Source organism: Artibeus jamaicensis, unplaced genomic scaffold (assembly GCF_021234435.1).
Source record: "Artibeus jamaicensis isolate MK-2021 breed Jamaican fruit bat unplaced genomic scaffold, CSHL_Jam_final contig_391, whole genome shotgun sequence".
Classification (NCBI taxonomy): domain Eukaryota; kingdom Metazoa; phylum Chordata; class Mammalia; order Chiroptera; family Phyllostomidae; genus Artibeus; species Artibeus jamaicensis.
In genome coordinates, this window is record NW_026521814.1 from 16,027,816 (window position 1) to 16,047,600 (window position 19,785).

Below are 19,785 nucleotides of genomic sequence, written 5' to 3' on the forward strand. Positions count from 1 at the left end.
CCACAAGTGAAGCTCACCTGAGCTTCACCTCCATCCTCCACCCCACCCACCTGTGCCAACTGGGGACCACTGCAATAAAAGAACAAGAGAATGGAAATGCGAAAATAAAGTAAAAATAGAAAGCTTTATAAAGTAAAGGTAAACAAAGAAGATATATGCATAATGGGAAACTCTGAAAACAAAAACAAACTCTGTAATAAAATAGCATTTAAAACTATAATCAAAAGAAACAAAAGATCCAGTTCTATATATTAAAAGGATCCACTATGTAGCAGGGAAAATTGACCTGCTACAATAAATTCTAAGTAAAATGATTAAACTTTAGAAATAAAAGGGAAAATAAAAAATTCCAAGCAAAAGGATCAAATAACTTACAAGGGCAAGAAAATTAACACAGGCATCAGACTTCACAAAAACAACATATAAAGCAAAGCCACATTGTAAACAAGGGAAAAAAGTGTAAATCACACCCACATGAGCTAATTTCTTGTGATAAATTTATCTATCGATTGATTGATCACCTATTAGTTCTACCACTCCAGAGAACCCTGACTAATAAAAGGGCCTAGGCTCAATGACCCCTCAGTAACAATGAGCATACATGACTAGATCTAAATTTCTAGACACTATTCCCACTAAAATGGATCAGGGTTGCTTAGAAAAAATGGTATTACAAGTTGGGTAGGGAAAGTACAAGAGATGACTCCTGACCATCTTTTACCAGAATATAATGAAGTGTTCAAAGATTTTTAAGCACATGTCAAAAAACACAGAATTATGTAAGAATTATTATTATTATATGTGAAAACTAGTGGGTAAAAATTTTATGAAAAGTAGGATATTAAGAGAGTCTCAAAATATCTCCCCAAACAATACTTATTAATTACAAAGGAAAAAAGTAATTTTACAGTAGTAAAACCTGGAGGACAGCACCATAACCAAGTGATAAGAATTTATATCACTAGAGTTATAACAATAGCATGAACCTACATATATGGTTCACTGATATACTGCTGTAGTATTCCAGCCAAAAATGCATAATCTGAATCTAATCAGGAGGAAACACCAGATAAACCCAAATGGTACAATATTTTTATAAAGTAACTGACTTGTATTCTTCAAAAATGTCATATCATGAAACACAAAGACAAAGGATGTGATCCAGATTAAAGAATAAAATGTGACAAATAAAAAGTAACACATGATCCTGGACTAAATACCATACCAGGAGGAAAAGTGTCTCTTTTTCTTAAAAGGACATTAGGAAACTTAACAAAATTTTAATAATGGCAATACAGTATTGTATCAATGTTAATTTCCTAAATTTGGTCATTGTACTGTGGTTATGTAAGAAAAGATGCTTGTTTTTAAGAAATGTACACTGAAGTACTCAGAGACAAAGGGACACAGTGCCTACAAATTACTCTCAAATGGTTCAGAAATAAAATTATATTTATTACTTTATGAGAAGTAAATATGGTAAAAATTAACATTTGGCTAATCTGGAATGAGAATACATGAGAATTCTTTGAATGATTTTCATGACTTCTCTGCTACATATAAAATTTTTTCAGAATTTTAAAATTTGGTAAAATTATAGTAGTATTGGATAAGCCTTCCTACATTATTCCCCAATATGTGCATGCACCCATATAAAAGCCAAAATCCTGAGAAACTTTTAAGTTATCTGTTTCCTATACCCTCTACATATTGTACAATAAATGCCACACAGCTGGCTGACTCTACCCCCCCTCTTTCACAGCACCTCCATTACTGTATAATCTCGGAAATATTTCCTGATTCCCGACTCTCCTTTTCACATGCAAATTTAACCACCTCACTACCCTAAAATCTTGAATACTCCTCCATGACCAACTCTTCTGCAAAACTTAAGTCTTTTCCAGATCATGCCAGTGCTTCTCTCTCTGCTTCTTGTCCTTTTCATCAGCAAAAAACCAAGTGCAGTCCTCTGAACCTGAAACGCTGGTTCACTGTGATATGGCTTGTGTTGTTACCTCTGCTTATCTATCTAGTCAAGGAAATTCCTTGTTCTTTGAACTTTAGTTTAGCTTCACCTAGTCTGTGAAACCTTCCCTGATGTGAGGATGATTAATCATTCTCTCCCTCCTTAGTGCTCTATTTTTATCTTACACTATCTCTTTTACACTTATCGTATAACTATGTCCCTCTATAAGCTGAGTGACAATGGGGATTCACGGACAGAACCAAGTCATATTTATTTGCTTGTTTTATATTTTTTAATTATTTTATTTTTTTCAATTATAGTTCACTTTTAATATTACTTTGTATTGGTTTCTGGTGTCCAGCATGTGGCTGGACAATCGTATACTTTACCAAGTGTTCCCCCTGATATTTCCAATACCCATCTGGCACCATACATAGTTATCTTGGTATTTATTGACTCCATTCCCTGTGCTGTACTTTACACCCCTGTGATAATCTCATAACAACCAATTTGTACTTTTTAATCCCTTCACCTCTTTTACACAGTCCCAAGCCCCTTCCCTCTGGCAACCACCAGTCTGCTCTCTACGAGTCTATTTCAATTTTGTTTGTTCACTTGTTCTTTAAGATCCCAGATATAAATGAAATCATACGGTACTGTCTTTTTCTGACTGACTTATTTCACCTACAGAACACTCTTTTATGGCTGAATAATATTCCATTAAATATACACACCACGGATTTTCTACTCACTCATCTATTGATGGGCACTTGGGTTGTTTCTATATCTTGGCTATTGTAAATAAAGCTGCAATGAACACAGAGGTGCATATATTCTTTCCAATTAGTGGTTTGGGTTTCTTCATATAAATACCCAGAAGTGGACTCACTTGGTTATAAGGCATTCCTTTTTAATTTTTTAAGAAACCTCCGCACTGTTTTCCATAGTGACTGTAGCAATTTGCATCCCCACCAAAAGTGTGTAAGGGTTCCCTTCTCTCCCAGTCTAACTCACTCTTGATTTTTTGTGGATATATCTCACATTCCAACAGGTGGGAGATTATATCTCATTGTGGTTTTAATTTGCATTTCTCTGACAATTAGTGATGTTGAGCTTCTTTTCATACATCTATTGGCCATCTGTATGTCCTCCTGGGAGAATTGTCTATTCAGGTCCTCTGCCCATTTTTTACCTGGGTTGTTTGGTTTTTCTGGTGTTGAACAGTATGAGTTCTTTATAAATTTTGAATATAAATCCTTATCAGATATATCATTGGCAAATATCTGCTCCCATTCAGTAGGTTGTCTTTTCATTTTGTTGATGGTTTCCTTTGTTGTACAAAAGCTTTAGTTTGATGTAGTTCCATTTGTTTATTTTGCCTCTTGTTCTTGCTCAAGGAGATATATATCAGAAAAAATATTGCTAAGAGAAATGTTAGAGATTTTACTGCCTGTTTTCTTCTAGGAGTTTCATGGTTTCAAGTCTTATATTTAAGTCTTTAATCCATTTTGAGCTTATTCTTGTATAGAGTGTAAGAAGGTGGTCTAGTTTATTTATTTATTTTTGCATGTATCTGTCCCAGCACCATTTATTAAATAGACTGTCTTTAACCCCGTTGTTAAGTTCTTGACTCCTTTGTCAAATACGAATTGACTATAAAGGCATGGGTTTATTTCTAGGCTCTCTATTCTATTCCATTGATCTATATCTCTGTTTTTATGCCACTACCATGCTGTTTTGATTATTATAGCCTTATAATATAATTTGGTATTAAGCAGCATGATATCTCCAAATTTATTCTTCTTTTTCAAAATTGCTGAGGCTACTGAGGGTCTTTTTTTGGTTCCATATAAACTTTTAGATTATTTGTTCTAGTTCTGCGAAATACGTTGTTGGTATTTTGATAGAGATTGCATTGAATCTATAGATTACTTTAGGTAGTATGGGCATTTTATTAATTTAATTCTTCCATCCATAAACATGGTATATATGCTTCCATTTATTTTTGTATTCTTCAATTTCTTTCTTCAGTATCTTATAATTTTCCTAGTACAGGTCTTTACCTCCTTGGTTAAATTTATTCCTAGGTAATTTTTTGATGCAATTATAAATGGGATTGTTTTCTTAGTTTCCCATTCTGATCAGTATATAAAAATGCAACCAATTTTTTAATATTAATTTTGTATCCTGGTACTTCATTGAATTCATTTATCATTTCTAGTAGTTTTTGGTAGAATCTTTATCATCTGCAATTAATGAGAGTTTACTTCTTCTTTTTCAATTTGAATACCTTTTATTTCTTCTTTTCTGAATGCATATTTATTTGTTGAATTACTTAGAATATAATAGGTCCTCAAACACTGTTTATTAACATAAATAATTACACATACATGAGTATAAAGGAGAGGGTAGAAAAAGGTTAATAAAGCCTCAATCTATGTGCTGAAAAGTAAAAGCTAAGAACATTAAAAAATTTTAAGACTAATAAACACTTCTTTGCTTGTTATTTAATGTAAGTTAGAATAAGCTCTGGACTTCTTTTTTTCTCTACTCATCCTTGGAAAACAAATAATCCTATATAGTTTTTGATTTTTATTTTCTACAATTTGATGATTAAGGACACTTTGTTGTTTGCAAGCTTTAAAAATCATGAGCTGGGGCCCTGGCTGGTGTAGCTCAGTGGATTGAGCACAGGCCTTCAAACTAAACAACCACGGTTCCATTCCCAGTCAGGGCACATGCCTGGGTTGCAGGCCAGTTCCCCAGCAGGGGATACATGAGAGGCAACCATACATTGGTATTTCTCTCCCTGTCTCCTTCCCTTCCCCTCTAAAGATAAATAAATAAAATCTTTAATAAAATGATTTAAAAAATCATGAGCTGGGATGAAAACTTATGTAAATAAAATAATACAACATCAAGAGTAGCTTTACTTTATAATATATAAGTACAAGAACATTATTTTGGCCGAACCACTTTAAAAGCAGTAATTCCTGATTTATACTCAATTCTGTACAATCAAATCATTGCTTAGTATTTCTTGATCTAAAACTAGGCCAATTATATAATCTTCTATCAGAAAACCGTTTAAAGGAAAATATTAAAAGTGTCAGACTTGCCCTCTTTTCCAATATATACCATACAGGGATAAATGAAATTACTTTCTAATCTTAAGAAAAAGATCCTTAAATTAGTAATGACATCATAGTCCATGTGAAGGCTTCTATGAAGGAAACACAATCACAAAAACTATGTAAAATTGTAATTAGAAATTAGCACTGTTGTAGATGTCTTTGATACCTCCCCCTTCTGGTTTTTCTGATGGCTTTCTGATGATCACTTTGTCTTGAAGACTTTTGGGGGACACGCAGCATGATCTGATCCTTGCAGACCTGGCTCTTCCCACGTGTTTCTGTCATAGCCTATATTTCCAAGCATAAAACTTAGCATCTATTAAAAGTACATGCTCCAGAAGGTCAGGAACTGAGTGAATTTTACTATCTAGTGTTATGTCTGTCTTTCTCCTGTAAGTACCAAGTACAACTAAATTAGTTTGGAGATATTCTAAGTGGTAAATTTCATTTTCTTTAGGAATAAAGAAAGTGATTATTTTCCAGAATAAGCACTGGTAATCACACATGTGCAAAATATGGTTATATGCCTATTTCCAGTAGCATAAAAGAGTAATTTCAAAATCCCTCAATATCTAGGGCTACAGAGATCACCCCTACCTCTGCTCACCAGAGACAAGAATCCATGGGAGTTGAAACCTTTAATCTCCTGCCAGGAGGACAGAGATACAAGCATGGCACACAAGTATTAAAATGATTCTATCTATAAATGAAATGATATTAATAAACCCATCTAAAGCTACTGACATAATAAAAATGAATGCCTTCTCTTAATCTTCCCTTAAAAAGTCTGTAATCATTAATTAAATTCCTTCAAAATTCTTAGGTCCCACAAAAATATGTATTAAAGCACTATACTTAGAGCATACACTACATTTAGAAAAAAAATCTGACAAGTAATTTGACAATATTCCAATAACTCTCACCATCATTCATTAAAATTAAAGTATCAGCTCTTTTGAAGTAGTCCTCCCAGTCATGCCAATTTCTATATGAAACTAGAAACTTATCACTTAGTAAATGACTAACTGTAGGAAAAAAGTCTATCATTTTATAATCCCTTGTGATTTTGCTTATAAAGGTCACATAAAACAAACCAAACTGAGTAAGTGTCCCTAAAATAAAGAAGGAACTGGAACACCTTATTTCTTCTTCCTCAGAGGACTTTGTTCTCACAAAAGTTAATTGAATTCTTGTCTTTAATCCTTTTTTCTTGATGTTCTCTGTTAACTCACCTCTTTTTTCTTTCTTCTTCCTCTAACTTGCCCTTCTTTCCTGTGTCCCAACAACTTTCATTATTAAAACTAAGAGTCTTAGCAAACTCTTAAGTTAAATACACTACTGAGATGCCAAGTGTCTACCAATTTTACCATAAAACATTCAAGAACACTGTATTTACTAATCACTATTACTGCCTGACTTCTCTGCTCTAGTAGCAAAGTACTTTCTTACAAGTAGTTAATATACTGTATTCTTACTATGTATCTCAGTGCTTGACAAAATATAATGCTCGATGTCAGGTTAATACTATTAATTTCATAAAACTCTGGTTTTAAGACCTATATAAGAAAATGCCATTATTATCTGCACTGTTCCTGCAACCATTCTGTATTTAAAAAATCAATAGATAATTAAAATAAATCTTTGAAAGGACATGGTAATATTAAGTTGTCTAAGAAATACCATTTTCATAAAATGCTATGTTCTCTTTGCAAAACAGACTTAATTTTTAAATGTCACCTCAAGTTAACCACAGGGCCCAGCAGGATCCTGCACAAAAGATGTAAATTATAAAATTACCTCTCCTCTTCTATCAACATTCTTACTGCCTGAGTCTCTGATCTCAGCCAAGGATTCAGGAGAAAATCAGTAATTATCTGCATAAATGATTCACACTGCAGTATAAATAACTGATAGGCTTAAATTTTCACAATGTACAAGAGCAGGTTAACACAAATGCTATTTTATCAGAAATTTTGTTTAAGATAGAATTGTACTATATTCCAAGTGTTGTTACCTGTTTAATTTGGATACCCTAATGCGCCCACTCCCCTTTCTAACCTTGGAATTTTTTGGTATTTTGGAAGTAAACTGGACATAAATCCTAAGTTACAAGGTAGTAGTACTAGCAGCTTGCCTCTCACCTCAAGATGTCTGTCTGGTTACCTGTCTATCCTGTAAGGGATGAAATATTTGGAATAGAGCTTTTATTTGCCTGTGAGTAAAGACAGTTCAGGATCTGGCAATTGCAAAAGTCCATGCTTGTCTTTCCAGCTACCTCTAAGCTTCCCTTTCTCCTGCCTTCTAAGTTCTCTACCACCCAAAGTGTATCCTTCACACCTCCCACCCCCAAGAGGCCACTGTCTTTCAGTTTCCCTTATCAAAACAAAAAAGGACTTAAACAAGGACTGCACTCAGTAGTTTAAGGCAGCTAGAAGAAATGTTCACCTTTTGAGTTGACTTGGTTTGAGGGCATGGGAGCTTTGTTTTTTTTATTTTGCCGAGTCCACTAGGACAATGCATTAGTCCTGATAATAAGCCTGGGGGAGCCGGATAAAAAGAGCCAACTAATGTTACTTAAGTTCTCCTTTGCCTTCTCCACTCTTTTACTTTATTATTTGGAAGCTAAGAATCTCAAATTCCAAGGATCCAGATTCCATTTTCATTGTGTCCACTTCCTTCTCCTGATTTGATATCCTTTCCTTTTTTCAGACTGGTGGTCATTTTGTAACTCCTTTCTCCCTCCAACCTCCCGCAATCTGTCTCCTGCCCGAGTTCTTGTAGCCTCTGGCAGCTGAGGAAAGGAACCACGAATGTCTAGGGAAAGGGGTGCATATAATTCATGAATGGCTAGGCTGAGCTTATGGACTCACCCAAACATGAAATTCAAACAAAAGAACATTACCACTGCTACCAACCCCTTGCAGCTGATGTAAAAAGATTCAACATTTGTATTTTTTTACAGTGTGGTTAGGAAAGGTGGTTGGAAGGGGTTAGTTTAATGATAACAGAGATTAATCAGTACACAATACATGACACATCAGGAAAAAATTACCGACTAGCAATCATTATACATACTAGAGAAAGCAATAGGAAAGAAAAACTTGAAAAACTATGTTAAAGTTAATTACAATTATATATGTAACTGCTTTTAATTTCTGCCTAATATTATACAACATAATAAACACGCATACCATAAAGGATGGGTAAGATTAACTTTCAGTGTTTCTTTTTTTAAATCTTCACTGAGGATACTGTTTTTAAATTGATTTTTTTAAGAGGAAGAGTTGGGAGGAGGGGGGTAGAGAGAGAGAAACATTGATGTGAGAGAGAAACATCTACTGGTCGCCTCCCTACTGGGGACTGACCCTACCACCCAGGTATGTGCTCTGACCGGAAATCAAACCCACAAGCTTTCTGTGGTACAACAAAGTGTACCACACTCCGTATGGTACAACACTCCAAACAACTGGGCACCTGGCCAGGGCTCAGTTTTATTTTAATGTAACTGTAACGTTCCCTCCCAATGTCCACCCCTGCAGCTTCATTAATTGTTGGCTGGAAACACAAGCTGGTGATCCTCTTAAAACTTTAAAAACCAATGACCAAGACACCATGCTGTCGTACCAGAAGAGAGGCCAGCAACTGAAGTGTGCCACTTCTCAGACAGTCCATCTTGCAACCACAGTACTACTTTTAGTCTTTCCTGATCCAACTATTCCTTTTCTAGTTACTATAATTATTTCCCTCAAACATTCCTTACTACTTCCCAGCCAATGAAACACAGGTACTTTATAACAAGCAGTATCGAACTCCTAAATGGCTCAATGAAAAGATGCTCAAATTAATTCATACCAGAAGACACGCACTAACTGGCAAAGATCAAATAATTTTTCTAATACAGATGTAGAAACACAGGTATTACCACATATCCCTGGTGGATATGCAAAATGATACATCTATGGGAGGAAAATTTGGCAACATCAAAATTACAAACTCAAGTACCCATTTTTAGGACCCATGTGCCCCACCAGTGTATGGAATGATATATACAAAGATATTCATTGCAGGATTATTGTAAGGACAAAATAACAGTAAACACTTATTTATTATCTCCATCATATATATGGAGAAACTAAGAGGTCAAGTAAGCTTACGCCAAGATCAAATAACTAGTGTGGAGCCAGGATTTGACCCTAGGTATTGTTTGTTTGTTTATTTATTTATGAAAGTGGAAGGAGAAACATCAATCTATTGCTCCATTAACTATCAGGATATACTAAACCATCTAAATATGTCAATTGGGAGCAGTTGAATAAAATATGTTACACCCATTAAAGGAATACTTCATTTTTAAAAAGAAAGCGCCTTTCATTCCTTTCTACTTTGAGGATAGGCTGAACTTATTGAACTACTTCCACAAATAAAGTACAGAAAAAGAAAGATAGAAGCCTTACAGAGGAGAAACCTGGAAAACACTATCTTAAGCAAGTGATTTAAGTTAACATCACCAGTAATGTCATGCAAGTACCAGACACTCCCTTACATGACATGATGAGAAGGGCAACTCAACTTTGAACATTATTTCCAAAAATCCATAGCCCCATTCTAATCATGAGGAAAAGATCAGACAAACCCAACTGAGAGATGTTCTATAAAATATCTGGCCTGGACTCCTCAAAATTAATCAGAAAAGACACGAAACTGTCAGAGGAGACTAAGGAGACATGAGAACTAAATGCAATGTGTATTCTGGATAGGATCAGGAAGAAGGATTTCCACACCCCCTTCTTCACTTTCTCCACCAAATTTATTTCTCCGAAATGCACTGCACGCATTTTATTGTAGCTGAATTAATCTAACCACCAACCCCCCAAATAACCAGCTTGTTTCCCGAATCCACATCTCACCTGGCAAAACCTAACTCTAAACTTAAAAAGCCACTCACCCACTGGTACTATCCAGCATCCTGTATATTTTGTCTATAACAGGGATACAAATATAGGCCATCGATACTCCTACATTCATGACAACATTGCTCAGTGATCACAGTAGCCTTTCCCACTAAATCCACATGATGCCTCCAAATACTTTGTAATGTCATGTTCCACACAACCATTATCATGTCCTGTTCCAAGCAGCCACTGTGATCAATCAAAGCTAGCCAAGAAATAAACCCAGTTGCATATATGGTCTCTACTACATTAATATGTTTGCCTTGATTTCATGTATATTTATTTTGATCTGAAATAAATCACACTCCTATTTTGATCTGAAAAGACCTTATAAGACTTATGAGAATAAAAGAACCATGAAAAGCTAATACTTCAAACGATCAAAGCAAAAGAATAAAGAAAACACCAAAAATGGTGCCAAGATAAGGCTAAAAAAATGTACAGCATAAACCCTATATGCCCACTTGGGTGTGCCACAAATCTAGCTTTGGCTTTCTAGTAGTCATCACAAAAAGAAAAACCCAGTCCACAGTTCAGGAGCTAAACAGCAAAGTACTAAAAAGGAGAACTATTCTTGGTACTTAAACCAAACAGTAATTTTTGTAAAGCAAAGAGAACACTAGGATGTAATAGACATACAACACACACAACTGCCAGTTTTCAAAGGGTTGGATTGTTTCTGACAGTACCCATCAGGAAAGACCTATGGCATCTTACCGAAGGCCAATGAAGCTAAAGGGATGTTACAAAGAACAAACATAAGCTTAAAAAATCCACTGTGTCCTTTTACTTGGTTTCTTCCTTCATTGCCTCCCTAAGTAAAAATAAACTCTTTGAAGACAGGAACCATGTTTTCTACCTCTTACACTGAGCCCACCACACTATGTATTCTGCAAGAGAGTAAGTAGCCTTCAATACCAGTGAGAACTTTCATAGCACAATTCAAGCTACTGATAAAAATGCCCAAACTAAACACAGGAATCCCCACTCCTACTCAATAGACTAAAAATGATAACTAAAGTCTCAATAGAGAGCATTTCTAAAACTCCTATACTGTTACTGAATCATAATTTAATTTGCAATGCCCCAATGGCTTTTTTTTTGTTTTGCGTACCCCTAGTACAAGGCTTGCAAAAACGTCATATTAATATCACCAAATCTGATCAAATAAAACGAAACCCACAGCTAAAGCATTGGCAATCCCTATGAAAGTAAAGATAATATCCCTATCTTTGAAGAATATAATCAATAGCTCTTTATAAACCAGGTGACAAAAGACAGGTTCATTTTTCAAGTGACTCTGCAAGTCTGCTAGTAGATAATGAATTAAAATGAAGATTTTCCCTATTTCTCTCCAAGAGTCTGTAGTTTTAGTAAATGCTGAACTACCAGCGAGAACGGTACTTCTCAACACACATACATATCACCAAACAAGCTTATATTTCCCTTTATGACAACTACCTACCCCCTCTACTTTACTTGGTCAAATCGGAAATTCAATGAAGACTAATGAATGATTTAAGTAAAGGGGGCATAAGCAATTTAAGTATTTACAAACTTAAATTATTACTCTTAAGCATAGGCATTAGGACACATTAACAATCCTCTATTTGTATTTTAGTAATGGAAATCATTAATAAATAAGTAGTCTAATCCTATAATGGTCTAGGGTTTTATTTTCCCCACACAGTCCGTATTTCAGTTTGCAGTGTTCTCCCCATTCTATATCCCCCATATGAAGAGGCACACTTTATCATCCCCAGGAGAGGGTAGCTGTAATGAAAAAAGAACATGGACAGGACTGGGGAGCAGTGGAGAGAGAAAATCCAATTCCTTTACCTTTGTTTCTTCATCTATTAAAATGGGAAATGACAATTATCTCTACCTGATGAGATTATTGGGAGGATTAAATGAGATAGGGTTTGTAAACTGACTAATAAATGCACATAAAATAGATCCTCAATAAGTATTAGTTCTCTTGCCCTTTTTTTATAGATAAGGAAATGGAAGAAGCTGAACAGGTGACTTATCCAAGGCCAATGCCTAGTAAACGTAATACACAGGTTAAAACTCTGACTTAGGGTCCATTATACCATGCAGCCTTAAAATAGCAGAACCCAGTACTTCATGATCATATCAGGCACTCATTACATGCAAAGGAAAAAAAGTAACTATTTGAATACCTATTAAATGGCCAGGTATTAACGCTAACATCTTTCCTCCTAAACAACCTAAAAAGTAAGTGTATTTATCTCATTTTACAGAGACAAACCTAATTAAGCCTAATACAAGCTTAATCCAGGTCTGTTTACTCAAGTATTTCTTCCCCTACTATCCCACCTCAAAAGCATGTAGGTGTTTAAAGATCATTGTCTACAAAAATTAAATTTTAAATGGCCTGGAAATGTTTTCAGATTTTTCCAATTTATTAGCAGAAATCATCCCTATAGTTCCACCATCCTTTCTCCTTAAATTTGTCCTTGGCAGACCAAAACAACTTATAATAATTATGGTGATAAATATATATTTATATGGCATGTTACAGTTTAGTATTACATATTTCTTCATTTTTATTAGATGTAGCTACTGAGGTTTTTCATATGTTGTCTCACATTTCATTTAATATTTTCAAGTCTCCTGTGAGATAGGGATCATTACCATTTTATAAAAAGACAACAGAAGTTTGAAGAGGGAAATTTGCCTAAGGTTATACAACTAGTTAAGTGTAAGACTTTGCTGGGGATCTAAGAGAAAAGCACATATACTCCTACATCCACTGATTCATTTAATCATTTGCTTTTGTCAACTTATCAGAGCTGAGAGAAGACAGGTGTGTGCGGAAGCATTCCTTCACCAAAAATGTAATACAAAATAAGATCGAAAACTTGACAGAACAATAAAATCAGGAAATATGAGAAAGGTTGTTCAGGATCTTCTTCTTTCCCCCAAGGTTGTCAGGTGATTTCTAAAAGATATTTACAAAATAGACATTTTAAACTATTCCAGAGGACAGGGAAGATAAGAATTCCCCAATTCATTCGTAACAGCTGGCTTAATCTTGACACCAAAAACATGCAAGAATGGCAAACTAATAAGGAAACAAATATTCTGTTTATCTTTTCTGATTATAGACACAAAAGCCTTAACATATTTAAGTGAAAAACAAAGGATATGTGTAGAATGATTCCATCTGTAAAAGAAAAACATTGTGTATACATATGTATGTATGTATGTATGTGAGTATAGTTGGATATGTAATGTATATTTGTACATATGTACACAAAAATACAAAGATACAGGTTTGCAAATATAAACTCTGAACTGTAAACAATGATTACCTGGGAGAGGAGTGGTCTTGGAATAAAAGAAAGAGGACAAGAAGTAAATGAGAGGTTTTCAGCTTTAACTCTATATACCCATGTATTATTTGAATTTTGTAATTAAACACGAGGTCTGTCTGAAAAAAGTCTAGCCATGGTTAATATAAAGAGAGTGGTTTGTGCAACATGGATGTAACCTGGCAGCCAAGGAGAGTGGACTTGTATGTGCATACCTGAACAATGACGACTTCACTGTACCAGTCAGTGGGGATGGTAGATGCTGTTGAATGAGCCTGTGTACTGTATGGCCTTCGCATTCAAAATGATCGAGCAAGAACAGTAACGAACAGGCATCAAATTTGGCAATAAGCTTTAACATTCTTCTGCAAAAAGTACCTGGATGATTCAGAAGGCTGTAGCTATGGGCAACTGATGACTGGCAGCTTTATCACAAAATATGCCAGCTCATGAAACACATGTCATGCTGTTTTTTGGCAAAACATCAAATCACCCAGGTGCCTCAACCTAGATATGGTGCCCTATGGCTTCTTGCTTTTCGCAAAATTAAAATCACCTTTGAAAGGGAAGAGATTTCAGACTATCGATGAGATTTCAGTAGAATACAACAGAGCAGGTGATGGTGAATCCAACAAAGGATTTTGCAGTGTTCTGAACAGTAGAAGAGACAATGGGAGAACTCAGTTAGGTACCAAGGTGCCTACCATGAAGGGGACTGAGGCATCATTGTCCTATGTACAAGGTTTCTTGTATCTTGTATCTTCTTCAATGAATGTCTCTATTTTTCAGTGTGTGGCTGCATACTTTCTGGACAGACCTTGGTATATTACATTTAACAACTAAAATATATAAATAATACAGCCTAAACATCAACTTGCTATTATCTCCTCTACCTGTTACAGTAAAAATTAATTCTTTATTCAATCATTGGGCATTATTTTTTAAACAAACCTCAGGATACCTATGTTTGGGCACTGTATAAGCACTTGTGCCACCAGGCACTTAGAACCTATTTTTTAAAACCCAAGATGGAACAACAGTCACTTCCTTCTGTAAGAAACAACGTTGAGTTTTAAGTCATTCTAATTTTTATGATTTATTACCTTTTAGGTTATTTGCCAGGAGTAAAAAAACATTTTTTCTGTCCTAGCTGGAGTAGGTCAGTGGATTGAGTGCAGGCCTGTGAATCAAAGGGCCCTAGTTCGATTTCCAGTCTAGAACACATGTCTGGGTTCCAGGCCAGGTCCCCAGTAGGGGGTGTGCAAGAGGCAACCACAAACTGATGTTTCTGTCCCTTTCTCCCTCCCTTCCCTGTTCTCAAAAAATAAATAAATAAAATCTTTAAAAATTTTTTTCCTGGAATTTAAACTATCATTCTAAAAAAGAGTAACAAATAATATGTATTGTTGTCTCTTTTTTTGCAATTAAAAATGTATCTGTATTCACTCATTAAACAAAGGTTAGAGTCCCTGCTATGTGCCAGGCACTATGCTGGACAATGGACATACAAAGATTAATATGTAACACATGGACTCTACCCACCCTCTAAGGAGTTGAGAATTTTACATATACATGGTGCAGGCTAATACATAAAAACTGAAATACATACCCTAGTAATCTTTCAATTCAAAGTAAACTGGCAAACCACCTAGTTCAAAAATAAAAGTTAATTTCAGTTTAAACTAGGAAATCTTAATAATTATGCAAAATGTGAAATTGTCCAGTTACTTTAAATTAAAAGTAATAAATTAGTGAGAAAACAGAGAACATGGACGCTGTGTGGGGACAGAAAGCACAATGTCCCAGTGAACAGTGGGTTCTTGGATTAGCTATGCCACTAAGAAGCTGTTATTAGATTTAATTGCTCTGTTTCTCCACAGTATGTATGGAAATCACATCTACCTTATTAGGGTAAGAAAAAAAAAGAATTTATCTGAGAAAGCATAACAAAATGTGGTGAATATGAGGCAATGTGGCCACAACACCTGTTTTTTGTTGTTTGACTTTTTATTTATTATGCCCTCACCTTGGCAATGATTAGCCAAGTAAATCTGCAAACACAATTCAACTTCTGTATGCCTCATGAAGTGAAAAGAATGTAGGAAGCAGAGTCAGAAGACCTAAGTTCACAATCGGACTTTCACTCTTACTAACTACTAAGGTTAAAAACAAGCAAATTAACCTCTTTGCACCTTTCCTAGCAGTAAAATAGAAATAAACCTATTTTACAGTATTCTTTCAAAGACTAAGTAAGAGAATACAGGTAAAAATATACTTAGAAATGATCATAAATTAAAGACATTTTCCAAAGAAGATATACAAATGGCCAATAAGAATATTAAAAGATGTTCAACATCATTAGGGCATTAGCACAAAGCAAATGAAAACCACGATGAGATACCACTTCACACCCACTAGAATGACTATCATCAATACAGACAACATGTTAACAAGTGTTGGAAAAAATAGAACCTGCATTTTTTTTGGTGGGAATATAAAGTGGTGCAGCAACTATGGAAAAGTTTGATAGTTCCTCAAGAAGTTAAACACTTACCACATGACCCAGTAATACCACTTCTAACCCAAGAGAACTGAAAACGTAATGTTCACAGCAGCATTACGCATAATAATAAAAAAGTAGAAATGTGGCATATCCATACAATGGAATATTATTCAGCATAACAAGGAATGAAATATTGATACATATGCAATATAGTATGGAGGAATCCTGAAAGTATTTTGCTAAATGAAAGACACAAAGGCACACATTTTGTATGATTCTGTTTATGTGCAATGTCCAGAAAAGGAAAATCTATAGAGACAGAAAATAGATTAGTGATTGCTAAATGCAGGGGAGGAGGAATGGGGATTAAAGTTAAAGGGTATAGGAGTGTCTTTTCAGGATGATGAAAATGTTCTTAAATTAAGAGATATGTTTGCCCAACTTTGTGAATATGCTAACACCACTGAACTGTCACTTTAAAAGAGTGGAATCTACTGAATATGAGTTATATCACAGTAAAAGAAAATAATTTCAGAAATTTAAGTTTCTGCTATTTTTTGTTAGTAAATATGCTACTTTTCTCAAGAGGCTGTTCCTGTTACTTGTAACAGCTACGAAAGCTCTTTGAAATTAGATGTTACACAGATAAACGGTATTTTTAGTGAACTCAAACTACTAATTATGCCAGAGAAACTTTCTACAAATCATATTAATTTGGTATAATTTTATTTCTTCAAAAGAAAAATTTGTATTAATATTAATCATGTTTTCAGGAAGTAAAAAGAACTTTAAGGAGTCTTTAAGCACATAAAAAAGGTCAAAAGGTAGTACTGTCTGCTTTTTAAATTAGTAAACATTTAGCTTTTAGATAAGCCTGTCAAACAAAAACACAAGTAAATGAATTTTGCATCCTCTTCTCTACCACTTCACATGTTCTGGATTCTGCTATGGGCCTTCCAGGTCTATCCATCCATCATCAGCTCCTAATCTCATCCACCAATTAGTCCTTCCAATTATGGAAGGGGTTAAAATGCTTGGTAAACTCTTTAAACACCATCAATTTCATTCCTTAATGTGGGGGAATTCACAGAGTGGGCCCAATTCTTAAGGTTAAATTAAATCTAGATTGTTTGAATAAATATACAGAAAAATTATTCCTTGAATTTGGATGTACAATCTGTAGAGTTGTATAATGCTTTTTAAGTCCTTAGGGAATGTTTACATGTCTTTGGTCATGGGGTAAAAAGAAAGTCACCAACTTCTGTCCACACAAAGTATTATGTATAAAAGCTTCCTGGTTCCAGAACAAAGAAGTATTTTATTGCTCAAAGCAAAAGGAAGATGTTTTTCTTCTATTTAGTATTGTTATACTGAAATAGCACACCAATGAAACCAGCTAGGTAAGAGCATGACGCAAGGCATGTAAACAAAGATAAAACTCTTCTTTATTCTGTATTCTTCCTTGGGGAAAAAAAAAGTTTCTCACGCCTAAGAAAATAGGGTTTGTTAAGCCAAAGAAAACCATGTGGATTAATATTTTGCAACACAGGTGTATTTTGAGTGGCAATTTTAATTTGAATGTCTCCCAACCTGTGCTCGGGTGTATGGTGGGTATACTTGGCACAGACAAAACGTGAAGAAAGAGGTGACCTGTCAAACAGCTGCTATCAAGTTACTCCCTCAACAGCGCTTCCAACTTAGTGAGGTCTGTGCAGGAGAGGAAGATGTCAAAGCACCATGAGAACCACGGGGGCTGTCACAGCAGCACCAAATCCAAACTGTGCATCCCAGGGTGAAGTCCCACCCGAACCCTCAAAAGCAGGCCAGACTGCGGCTCTTTTCCAGTATGAGTCTACCTACCGTACAAAAAATATATACATAACCAGAGATCCTTGCCAACCCTCTCTCCCTTCCCTTTGTGGCTCCTCCAAAGGCTTAAGCAATGTTAACATCCTGCAGGCCCGCGGAAGCCAAGCCTCACTCCGCCAGGGAGGCGTCCAGGAGCCTGGGAACAGCCCGGGGGCCTCGGGCTGGCGTCCCTCACCCACCGGGCCGGCTGGTCACCCGCCACACAAAGGAGCCACCGCGGGCGCTGGACCTGGGGACTCGCCCCGGAGGTGTGCGCCACTTCTGTTCCCCGCACGCCACAAAATACAGATTAACGCCTAAACTTGTTGCACGATTCGGGTCCCTTTCACCCAGTAACGGAGAAGGGCGCTCAGGAGGGGAGAACACGAGCGGCCCCGGCTTTGCGGGCCGCAGCCGCACCCGGCAGGAGGCGCGGAGACACGGACCGCTCGCCGGCTTCCCACCTCAGGCGCTTTGTCTGCGGCGGCGGCAGCAGCGGGGGCTGCGGCAGGGGCTACATTGGCAACTAGGGCAGCGCAGCGGGGTCGCCCCTCCCTTGGCCGCGCGGCCAGCCCGGGGAGGAAAGCGGGGCCCGCCACCGCCGCCTCCACGCGCCCGCCCCCGCCCCCGCCGCCCGGCCGCAGGGCCTGCGTGCTCCCGCCGCCCCGGCCGCCCGGGCCACACGGTGGCCACACTCACCTAGCTGACGCTGGCGACCGGTTGCTCCGTGGCGGTGGGGAGGCCAGGGAGAGGCGAAGGAGACGCGGGCGGAGGGCGAGGCGGGAGAAGGAGGGCCGGAGCGGGCCCGCGCGGCGGAGGCGGAGGCAGAGGCAGCGGCGGTGGGGCTCCACTCACTTGCGGCAAATCGCGTCCGGCCCCTGCCCCTGCCTGCGTCAAGCGAGGGGCGGTGGCGCGGGCAGCCGGACGACCTCCCAACACCCGCGGCCCCAGGCGCGTCCCTACGACCCCGCACGCGCCCGGGCAGCGGCTGCGCAAAGACCCCGCCCAGCTTGGGGAAGGGGGCGGGGCTGGGAGTCCCAGGGGAGCTGCGGGTGGGGGCAGGGACGAGGGGGGGCCTCCGACGCTCCTCGGCGGACCCTGGGGCTCTCCCCCAGGGCTCAGGTGGTAGCCCCCAAGCCGGCGCGCAGTGGGGGTAATGCAAGGCGCACTGTATCAAGACTGAGGAAACCTGGGTTTAAGAAGGACCCGTCTACCTGACACCTTGGCATTTGTTTTTTTCCCTCATCGTGAAGTATGTACGTAGGTTCGAGACTGTGGTGTGTAATTTTTCAAAATTCTAACATTGCCATTCTCGGTTTGTTGGGATTCGGGAAATGCCCAGAGGTAATGGTCCCCCCTGCCCCCACCGCCCCCCATCCACCCCAGTCCGTGAGGTGGCTGAAGGACGAAGGCCTCTGGGTGTATTTGGCAGGGAATTTGTAGTGAGGGAGGGCTCAATTCATGGCACTTGTATTTCCTTGAAGATGTTTCCAACTGCACAGTCCAAAGTCGCCCTCTAACAATGGCTACTTCCCCATCTCCACCAGCCTTGGTTCTTCTCTCCAAATGTACTGACTTCGGAGTCTTTATTCTTCTAATTTTATTGCGCAAATCATTTTTATGTCATTTCCTGATTTCGCTTCAAAAGAGTCATCAACTAATACAGACTCAGGGCAGCTGTGTGTTCCCAGTCCCAGGCGTTCCTTATTACTCACTCGGCTACTCAGTTCACCATCACCTGATTCTATGGATAAAATCTTGCCCTTCCAACAACTAAGCAACTAAATTTGTCTCCACTCAAGTTCTCTGATTTAAAATCCCATGGATGAATACTACTTCTTAATTCTGTGACTAATAATCTGTCTCCACTACTTCATCCTCTTCCCCACTCTTTAGGTCAAGCCTTTCTAATTTCACTTCTGCTTCTGTTTTATATGACTGCCAGAGAATGCTCCAAAAATACAGAGACTCCTTTAAAATTTTTTGGTGGCTCTCCACCTGGACAATCAGGATCAACTTAATTACGATAGTATACAAGGCCTTT

At 37.6% G+C, this 19,785-nt stretch overlaps 1 protein-coding gene across 1 annotated transcript in view; it reads right to left on the reverse strand.

The window, feature by feature from the left end:
- Window positions 1-18,738, reverse strand: part of SESTD1 (SEC14 and spectrin domain containing 1) — a 98,114-nt gene extending 79,376 nt beyond the window's left edge. The window contains exon 1 of the mRNA XM_037130031.2: window positions 18,441-18,738. The gene's annotated coding sequence lies outside the window, so the exon portion shown is untranslated. The remainder of the gene's footprint in view (window positions 1-18,440) is intronic.
- Window positions 18,739-19,785: the final 1,047 nt, after the last annotated feature.